The sequence below is a fragment of the Dermochelys coriacea genome, chromosome 5, assembly GCF_009764565.3.
Source record: "Dermochelys coriacea isolate rDerCor1 chromosome 5, rDerCor1.pri.v4, whole genome shotgun sequence".
In the NCBI taxonomy this organism is placed as follows: Eukaryota; Metazoa; Chordata; order Testudines; family Dermochelyidae; genus Dermochelys; species Dermochelys coriacea.
In genome coordinates this window covers 43,312,168-43,321,978 of record NC_050072.1, presented here as the reverse complement: position 1 = coordinate 43,321,978, position 9,811 = coordinate 43,312,168, and the positions used below count along the sequence as shown (strand labels likewise).

The 9,811-nt window shown below is 42.2% G+C and overlaps 1 long non-coding RNA gene across 1 annotated transcript; it reads right to left on the bottom strand.

The window, feature by feature from the left end:
* Positions 1 to 3,492: 3,492 nt before the first annotated feature.
* On the bottom strand, positions 3,493 to 5,912 carry LOC119856023. The gene is made up of 3 exons (XR_005293122.1): positions 5,778 to 5,912; positions 4,901 to 4,982; positions 3,493 to 3,740 (listed from the first exon to the last, which is right to left on the bottom strand). It is a non-coding gene; the product is annotated as an uncharacterized LOC119856023 (long non-coding RNA).
* Between the last annotated feature and the right edge of the window lie 3,899 nt (positions 5,913 to 9,811).

Here is a 9,811-nt window from a genome sequence, read left to right as displayed (position 1 = left end):
CTGCCCATGTAATCTTAGTTCTGGCCACTTGTGCCTATGCATTAGGATTCCCTTTAAATTACAAAATCACATACTATTTTTTCCACAAAACCCCTAAATGGGTGGGGTCTTTTTATCCTCCTCATCCCAAGGGCAGCCCCTGGCCTTATTTAAGGCACACCATCCAATCCAAACTGCACAAATAATTTCCTCATGGGTGTTTCTACAGTATTTTCACAGCATCTAATTTTAAAAATAGAACAGAAATCCTATCATGTGGAACCATAATGACCCCCAACTTGGGTCATCAGTAGGGTTCAAACCTTTACATCCACAGCTCAGACTTCTAGCCCTTGAGATAACAGAGCAACCTGCTAGAAGAAGCTTCTCCTCTACATCAATGAGCTGCAACAGAAGGATAAGACATACACTTTGGCAGCAGATGTTACAGCCCAAGCAGCCAGAAGGAAAAACTGCAGGGAAAGTCCTTCTCAGCTTCAGGTTGGGCATAATCAGTTGATGTGGGGATGATGCATGCAGTCTGGGCAGTCTATAGGATCTGTGAGGGGATGGACTGTGCTCAGTGCAGACTATGCTGTGGAAGTCAGTTCCAAACTGCCACCCAGGGCCAGTTCTAGGGGTGGGAGAGCAGGGAAGTCACCCGGGGCACCAATTTCCAGAGGGCACCATACCACTGGGGCTTTTTGGGGGAAAGGGGATGGGCTCTGCTGTTGAGCAGGAGATAACAAAAGAAGCAAGGCCGCTCCTGCTCCCACCCCTTGGCTTGAGGAGGAGCTCACACAGAAATCACCCTTATCAGTAAAAAACATGCCTTTACCACCAGTCCTCAGGTCACAGATTGGGGCATTTCCTGTAGTGTTCTGGCGGATCCTCATGTGTGCTTGCAAAGCTTCTGTTCCCCAGCCCAGAGTTCTAACTCTGAACCTGCTGGGTCCTTGGAGCAACAGCAGATGCTGCTCAGATCTCTCACTCTCTAGCACTGTGCATTCACCCCCTGGTGGGACACCCCAGGAAAGCATGCAATGTGAGGGTGGGATTTCCTGCCATCCTTCTATCCACCCAGAGCTCTGTGAGGGTGAAGAGGCCACTCCTGTTTGCTTGCCCCACCCAACCAAAGCCTCAGAGGCAGGCTATCACAGCATGCAATGTGGGAGTTCAGCCCCTCTTACTTGGCCTCAGGTCTATTGGAAATAAGACTTGCTCTCCTAACCTTCTAGTTCAACTCCAGCTATCCTCCAATACCTATATCATATTCCACCTGGCCCTGGCACCAAGACCCCAAAGAGTCAGTTCTGCTCTTGCTCATGGAGTACAAGACAAGTACCAGCCCAAGGCCCCTGTTCCTTCCCCCCCCCCCATAAGTCTCACCCTAAGCCATAAGGGCTTCCGATACTGCTCCTTGGCTAGCTTAATGGCAGTCTGCTACTGATGCAGTGCAACTGCCAGCCTCTCTGGTTGCCAACCACATCTGGCTGGGCTACAGCCTCTTATCCCAACAGTTGGGGTCACCCATTTACACTCAGCTGGAAAGGTAGCTACTCTGTCCCTTAGTGGTTGTAGCAGACTCTTGCTCTACAAGATGGAATCTTCAGAAGATTTAGCTGCCAAACAAATCTCTATTGAGCATGTATGTGTCAACCGAGATTTTGAGAGGCTCATAACATGGACAAATTTTCATATAGATAGCAAAAAGCACATCCCTACCACCAGGGCCATTCCCTGGCACCTTGATCCAAAGCATGCTGGTGCTGGAGCTTCTTCATGAAACAATTGTAAGATTCTTTTTTAAAACCTGGGCAAAACATTGTTTCCTAATCTCATTCTCAGAATGATCTTAACAATTGTAGGAGAAATTAAAAAAAAAAAGTCCTGCTTGAGGTAGACATCTGATGTGGAAAATTTCAATCTCAACTGTTAAACTTTAGCAAAGTTACAAACAACGGAAAACAAGCGACGTGTTGGGCAATCTTAGCTTCAATCAGAGCAGTTTCCACTTTCCTTCTCATATATGAGATTCCCTTGGTACAATAGGAAAAAAATACCACAATCAAAACTGGTGACAAATGTTGGCCTGATTTTAATCCTTACTAGAACTAAATGGTCCCCAGACATAAGCATGTATAAATCAACATTTTGCCATTAGCAGTTTTTATTTGTATCTAAAATAGTGTCCTTTAACTGACAATTAGTAAGAAAGCTCAATGCATAAGTATCCAGCATAAAATATATTTGCCAGATTATACAGTACAGATGTTACTTGCAAATGAGAGACCGAGAGAGAAAATATTAGTGGTATGTGGGGCTTTTAGTCCTTCCTAAACTAACAGTATTAAAGTACTCCTGACACTTAGTGACACCTAGTGGTGTTTCCTTTCCTGGGGAAAGGAAATAAAGTCCGTAATTATCTTTTTTAAATGTTAGACTTCTTAAAAGGAACTAGTCCTTCTAGGATTATAAGGCATTGTTTCTTCTTCCACCTGACTCTCTACCCCTCCTTCCCTGGCCTCCCATAGGCAGATATTAGGGGAAAATTTTAATCTGTAAGAGCTAAGAACTAAAAGCAAATACCTTAAAACCTAGAAAGAAGGATTTCCCTAAAACAATTTTTTTTAGAAAAAAAAAAAAGTTGCCCAATATGAGGCTTAAACTTCCTACCTCTCTGACAGTGGAGTTCAACTCACTGCAGAGATCCTCACTTTGACTTGAAGGGCCTGAGCAAGTCTTGGTCCATGTCCCTAAAAAAGCTAATATAAAACAACATTTTGCTCTAGAGGTCTCTCCTTACAGCAGTGCTTTTTATTTTCTTCTGATATTTCTAATAAATATGAGTCTTTTGTATTATCACTACCCATCACTATCTGTCCCAATGTATGTCTTACTGCATTTGGTTTAATGGTATTGTGCTGAAAATGCATGTTCTCTATTAAAATAAGGATCTTTGCCAACAGGTGTCACTATAATATGATAATTTCAAAATGAAACTGAGTTCTCCTGATAGGCAAGGAGTTCTGACAAAAAAAGTTCAAAATATTCACCCCTCCACATTTACACATCAGGTGAAACTCACCTTGTGCAAAGGGCCAGCACAAGGCATACATTACTTAAAGCCCATTCAATTCCTCAGATTTGGGTGTAAGTGGGTTGCACATCTCTTGTGCTGGTCCTCTTCACAAGAATGACTTTCACCCCCAGGAATTTGCTATCTAGGGGTTGTAGGAGATAAACAAAAATGTGTAAGGTTGTGTTGTCAGCAACTGAGAAAATGCTATTGCTGCCTGAATAAAAGGATTATTAATACTTAAAGAAGTTGTACAGCTGGTTTACACTACAAGATACGGCAACAAGGTGGAGCCAAACTCACAAGAATGAAAAAGAAAAATAGGTCTGGAAGTTATCTGTAGATAAGGCCTAGACACCCCTACAAATACAAGGGAAATGGCTGCAACATTTGGGACATTTCACCATTTAATCAGCAACACAAAACTTGGGAAAAACGCTGCAAAATATTATCTTATTTATTCATTGCTAGTAATATTACAGATGAAGATAAGAAGAAAATCACACTCAGCAGCATAGGGGCCAAGACTTACAGTTTAACCAGAAACCTGTTAAGCACTGAAAAGCCTGGAAATAAAAACTTTTGATGGAGGTAGCAAATCTGGTAAAACATTTCAACCGAACACCCAATGAAGCAGCGAGATAATTTAAGTTTAGCTCTTGGTTGAAGAAATCCAGGGACACTGTAGAAGAATTTGTGACAGGAAAGAATTTGTGAGGAAGTTCTCTTAAGATTGTAATTATGGTTAACTCTGACACAGATGCCAAGAGCTAATTAGTTTGCACATTAATTATTGATGACAAAATGCAAAAGAGATTACTGTCTGAAACACAGTTATCATTTGAAACAGCTTGGAAATTGGTCCAGGCTATGGAATCTTCAAATAAAAATGTATAGGATTGTGATGAGCTGTGCTCACTCGTAGTGTCCCCTAGTGGTTAGGGTACTAGGTCTCTATTCGCCCCACCTTCAGTGTCTCTCACTGACCATTGTCACATCTCATGGCAGTCTGCCTTTTGGTGGGCGTCAACCTGATCCTCCAGTCAGGTCACCAGTTAGCTGTATCCCTCTCCAGGGTAACAGAGTCCCAAGAAAGACAGTGGGTCCCATACCTTTTCAAAGGTGGGGAACAGGGAAGGACCTTCAGTCCGCTTAGGTCCCAGCCATGGGATTTGCAAAGTATTTACCCTCTGTGGGTTTGCACATGGGAGAGTCTGAAAGGGAGAGTTTTCATACCCTCCGTAACAAGGTGATTGGTAGGGGAGCCCAGGCCCCCCTAGGCTCTGGCCCAGAGCCCCACGAGAAGCAGCAATGTCCAGTACCAGGAGTGCCTTTAGGCTACCTCCCTAGGCCACTCACTACCCTCTCAAAGTCTTACAGTTTGATGCAATAGCAAAGAAAAGGAGAATAAGAAAAGGCGGGGCCTTTAGCCCCTCTGGGCTCAGTGGAAGGCTTTTTCCTCCCAGGGAAAGATTTTTGAGACATCCCTCTTCAGGAACTCTCAGGGTATATCTTTCTCCCTGCCCTGTCAGGCCTCTCTTCCTCCTTCAGTTTTGTGGCATAGCAACTCATTTCCTGAATCTGAGACAGCCACGCACTATACTTTGTATCTTTTTCATGATTTAGGATAATCTACACGGCAATTAAAAACACAACCGCAGGCCCATGCCAGCTGACTCGGATTCAAGGACCCTGTGAGATGGGAGAGAGTCCCAGAGCTCAGGCTGCAGCCCAAGCCAGAACATCTACACCTCATTTAAACAGCCACACAACCCGAGCACCATAATCCTGAATCAACTGGCACCAGCCAACTGCAGGTGTCTAACAGCGGTTTATACATACCAGTAGAGTTTCACACTTTTCCCAGTTTTCCTGAAGAACTATAGAAGAGCTTTTTCTTCTGGGCCCCCATTTTCCTTGTATTCTTGATAGACATTGCAAAGAAAGTTGTGTTAGTTTAAGGCCTCTGAATTTTTTTTTCTATAAATTCCTCCTTTCCCAGGTACAATCTTTACAGTCTCAAAGGATATGCTCTATCATTTCCTGGACCATACGTGTTACACATAATCCATCTTCGTGCATATTAAGTTAGAAATAAATTACTATTTAATCCACAATGCCCTATTAGAATTCTAAATAAAGCCACTTTGCTTTTCCTCACTTAGTATTAGTATTCCTTAGATTATATCAACTGTTGGGCATAATTCTCAAAAATGTTTCCCCTTTGTTTTTTTGCCTCCTGCCATTCCTTCCTTAGCTCATTTTGATTAGATATTTAAATTCCAGTTTTCTTAAGGGGATTCCTAGGTCAATCTGTTCATGATTAATAGCACTTTTGCCCATTTGTCTGTGTAACCAGGCGCAGACCCACCAGCAGAACCTCCTGCTGGTCATCTCAGGGAAGTTAGCATTCCAGCCTCCACAGCACCCTCTGTCAGCCAGTGTCTCACCTTGCTGCTAGCGCCCGTGTTCCTCCCAGGACCCTAGTGCCCCTTTCACTGGGTCTTGTCACCTGGCAGTACCCCACAGTTCTGGATCTCCCCCTTCCAGGGAACCCCCCACCCACTATCCCTACCTCGCCTCAGTGTAGGCTCCTGCCAGCCACCAGCTAGTCCCCACACCCTGGGGCAGACTGCAGTATAAGCCACTCATCACAGGCAAGGCTGGGTTTGAGTCTGCTACCTCTGCCTACCCATGGCTGCCCCTGCAACCCCCATACCTTACCAGCCCCAGCCTGGGGCTTTCCTAGGCCAGAGCTCCCGAGCTCCCTTGGCCTATCTGCAGCCCTGCTCCCCTCCAGATACTTGGTTAAGCCCCTGCAGCCAGGCCCTGCTCTCTCTCAAGATAGAGAGAGATTCTCTCAGGGCTTCTGGCTCACAGCCTTTATAGAGCCAGATGGGCCCTGATTAGGCCATGGCCCCCAGCTGAGGCTGCTTCCCCAATCAGCCCCTCTTCCTTTCTTCTGCAACAGCCCTCCCTCAGGGCTGTTTTAAACCCCTCTGGACCCAAGCAAATCCACCTCGCTACAGTCTTCCAATTTGTTGCCTGTGATCCCTATATACACAAAATCCATGCTATTACTATGGTTATATCCAACTGCACCAGTTCAGTTGTTAGCGCTAATACTTTATTAAGAATATCATTTCTGTGTCTGACTTACCACTGTAAATTGCCTGCAGCCCTGATAAGGTGTCAGAGAGGATGGCCACAGCAGCTGGCCACACATCTAAAGCCCAATGTAGTGTAGCATAATGCCTTGTAGCTCAGCCATAAGGGTGGATACAGAATGAACCTACTGGCTTTCTTGAATCCAAGTGAAGGCATGCAGAAAACTTCCTCTCTATGGAGCTATCTGTATATATTTGGCAATAGTGTCCCCACTGATCACAAATATATTGATTTGCTGTATCTTGTATATTTTTCAGTCTTCTTTTATTTATTTCATTATACAATTCCCTGTCTACCTCAGGGTAAATGTTCCAAAGTTAGGATATTTTCCCATAAATAAAGATTTAATTAAGAATTAAATTTAATTAAGAATTAAAATCTTTTATCCACTTCTGTACCCTACTTACATGGCGAATTTTGATTTTTGTTGTTGTTGTCCGACCTGGCTTCTACTTAATTCCCAGCAATCATCATATATTAGCTTTGTGTTGTCATCTTCACTATTACCTAGTACTTTAGCCCAAAAGGTTAAGTCAGAGTTTCATTCTAAAAGTGATTTCACCATCTGCTATCTGTAGTTCAGATGGAGGCGTAGTAATGAAGGCACAACGTGTGATACACAATGCCTGTGCTTCAATATAGTCTAGTTTTCTGAGATTTGTGCTCAATGCTGATCCAAAGGCTTGGCATCCATACACAATAATTGGTCTAATTAGTGTTCTGTATAACATTGCCACCATTTTCTTATTCATTCCTTAGGATATTCCAAGGATACTTTTAAGTAAGTTAATTCTACCTTTGCACTATCTTTAATATTTTTAGTATGGTCCCTGTAAGTGAGCTTGTTATCAAACATCACACTTGAGAATTTGTAATTTTTTGCTATATTTATCTGTTGGTCATATAGATATAACTTTACATCTTTTTGGATTTTCCTACTTGTAAAGATCATCCTCTTAGTTTTGTCTACATAGAATTTGGAGTCCCACCTGCTTCCCCATTCTGCATTTCTCTTAAGTACATCATTGATTTTTAAGTATTTCACCTTTTTGCCATATGTTATTATATAATTTTAGCATCATCCTCAAGCTTTCTTCACTTAGGTGTTTAAGCATTTTAAAGCTTATTTTTACCTTGTCCGGTGTGGTGCTTTTGCTCCTTATTATCACTTTTTGGAGTTTTAAATCCACATCCTTCTCCCACCTCTTCATCCTCTCAGAATTATCCTTAAAGAATGTCCTTTTCCTCTCTCTAATTTCTGTCCTCTGATCCTCATCCTTACTGACTATTTGAAACATGGTGGCCAGAATTTTCACTTTTTTTTTTTTGTTGGAGCGTATTACTCTATGCCCTACAACTGCAAGGCTTGGTATTACATGGCTCTTACTCTTTATTCCATTGATTTTCCTAATTTGTTTATATACCTCTGCTGTAATGGTATCTTTATTTACTTTCCCGCAGTATGTTCTCCAGCTTTCTCTCTTTGCTCTGAAACCTGCTCTATTATAGTCCTTTGTGCAACTGCCTTACTTCTTTTATATTTCATTAAGTCCTTGCTATTTAAGGAATGTTTTTGCTATCTTGCATGCCTTATTCCTTTTCCTAATTACCATTTCATTCCTTGTTCCATCATGGAACATTTTTCCTATCTTTAAGTAGTGTTGGTATCCTAAGAATAGCTAGGCTGGCTTTCTTTATGACTCCCTTACAGCAGAATTCCTAAGTATCTTCATTTATACATTGCTCATTCGCATATTTCCTCACTTTTGTTTCTAACGAGTTTCCAGTTTGCTTTTTTTAGATTCCAAGTTGGGATATTATCCTTGTCTTCGGTATTTTCTTTGCCTTGATAATGTAATTAATGTCGGGAAGTGGTCACTACCCATTCCCTCCTCTCTGTAAATTTCCCAGTTGTATTTACTTTCTGTGGTACTAGAAGCTATTCCTAGATCCAGGCATGAGAAGCTTCCATCTGCTGTACTGAACCTGGTAGGTGCTCCATCATTTAATATTATTAAATTATTCTCTTAAAAGAATTGCTTTAATCACTTTCCATTTTTATCATGTCTTAAGTCCCCACAATCTGCAGGCCCTTTCTGTGTGGCTCCCTTTTGAGCTCCAGCTGGAGTATGCTCTGCAGGTGGGGCGGGACAGGACCGCCTGGGCTCAGATTTGCAACTTAACCCCTTCAGCTCTGGTATGGAATTTATACACCCATCACAAGCCATGGTAGCCTGTGGAGATGGAAATAGTACACAGAAAACAGATTGTACTGTGCACAAAATTGCAAGGCAACCTGGGAAACAGATCCAACCAGCTAGCAGAGAGTGGTATCACTGTGGAGGCAAACATACCTCAATAGTCTGCATATTTAAAAATGAAAAATGTCACATTTACGGAGCATGCTGAAACAAAACCAAGAAAGCAGATATACAAAACCATGAAAAAAAGCAGCCACATTGTCATGGCACCTTTCATGTACTGGAGGAGGAAAGTAGTGAAAAAGAAGAGGAAGAAATAGCTTATACTGTCTATAAATGATATGGGAAAAGTAAACAGTGAGGTGGCAAAATTTGCAGATGATACAAAACTACTCAAAAAGAAGAGGAGTACTTTTGGCACCTTAGAGACTAACAAATTTATTTGAGCATAAGCTTTCATGAGCTACAGCTCACTTCTTCTGATGAAGTGAGCTGTAGCTCACGAAAGCTTATGCTCAAATAAATTTGTTAGTCTCTAAGGTGCCACAAGTACTCCTTTTCTTTTTGCGAATACAGACTAACACGGCTGCTACTCTGAAAACTACTCAAGATAGTTAAGACCCAGGCAGACTGCAAAGACATACAAAAGGATTTCTCAAAACTGGGTGACGGGGCAACAAAATGGCAAATAGAAAAGGAGTACTTGTGGCACGTTAGAGACTAACAAATTTATTTGAGCATAAGCTTTCGTGAGCTACAGCTCACTTCATCGGATGCATTCAGTGGAAAATACAGTGGGGAGATTTATATACATAGAGAACATGAAAAAATGGGTGTTACCATACACACTGTAACCAGAGTGATCACTTAAGGTGAGCTATTACCAGCAGGAGAGCGGGGGGGAGGGGGAACCATTTGTAGTGATAATCAAGGTGGGCCATTTCTAGCAGTTGACAAGAACGTCTGAGGCACAGTGGTCCACCTCGATTATCACTACAAAAAGCTACCCCCGCCTCCGCTTTCCTGCTGGTAATAGCTCACCTTAAGTGATCACTCTCGTTGTGTGTATGGTAACACCCATTGTTTCATGTTCTCTATGTATATAAATCTCCCCACTGTATTTTCCACTGAATGCATCTGATGAAGTGAGCTGTAGCTCACGAAAGCTTATGCTCAAATAAATTTGTTAGTCTCTAAGGTGCCACAAGTACTCCTCTTCTTTTTGTGAATACAGACTGACACGGCTGCTACTCTGAAACCTGTCAAAATGGCAAATGAAATTCAATATTGATAAATGCAAAGTAATGCGCATTGGAAAACATAATCCTAACTATACATATAAAAGTATGGGGTCTAAATTAGCTGTTACCACTCAAGAAAGAGA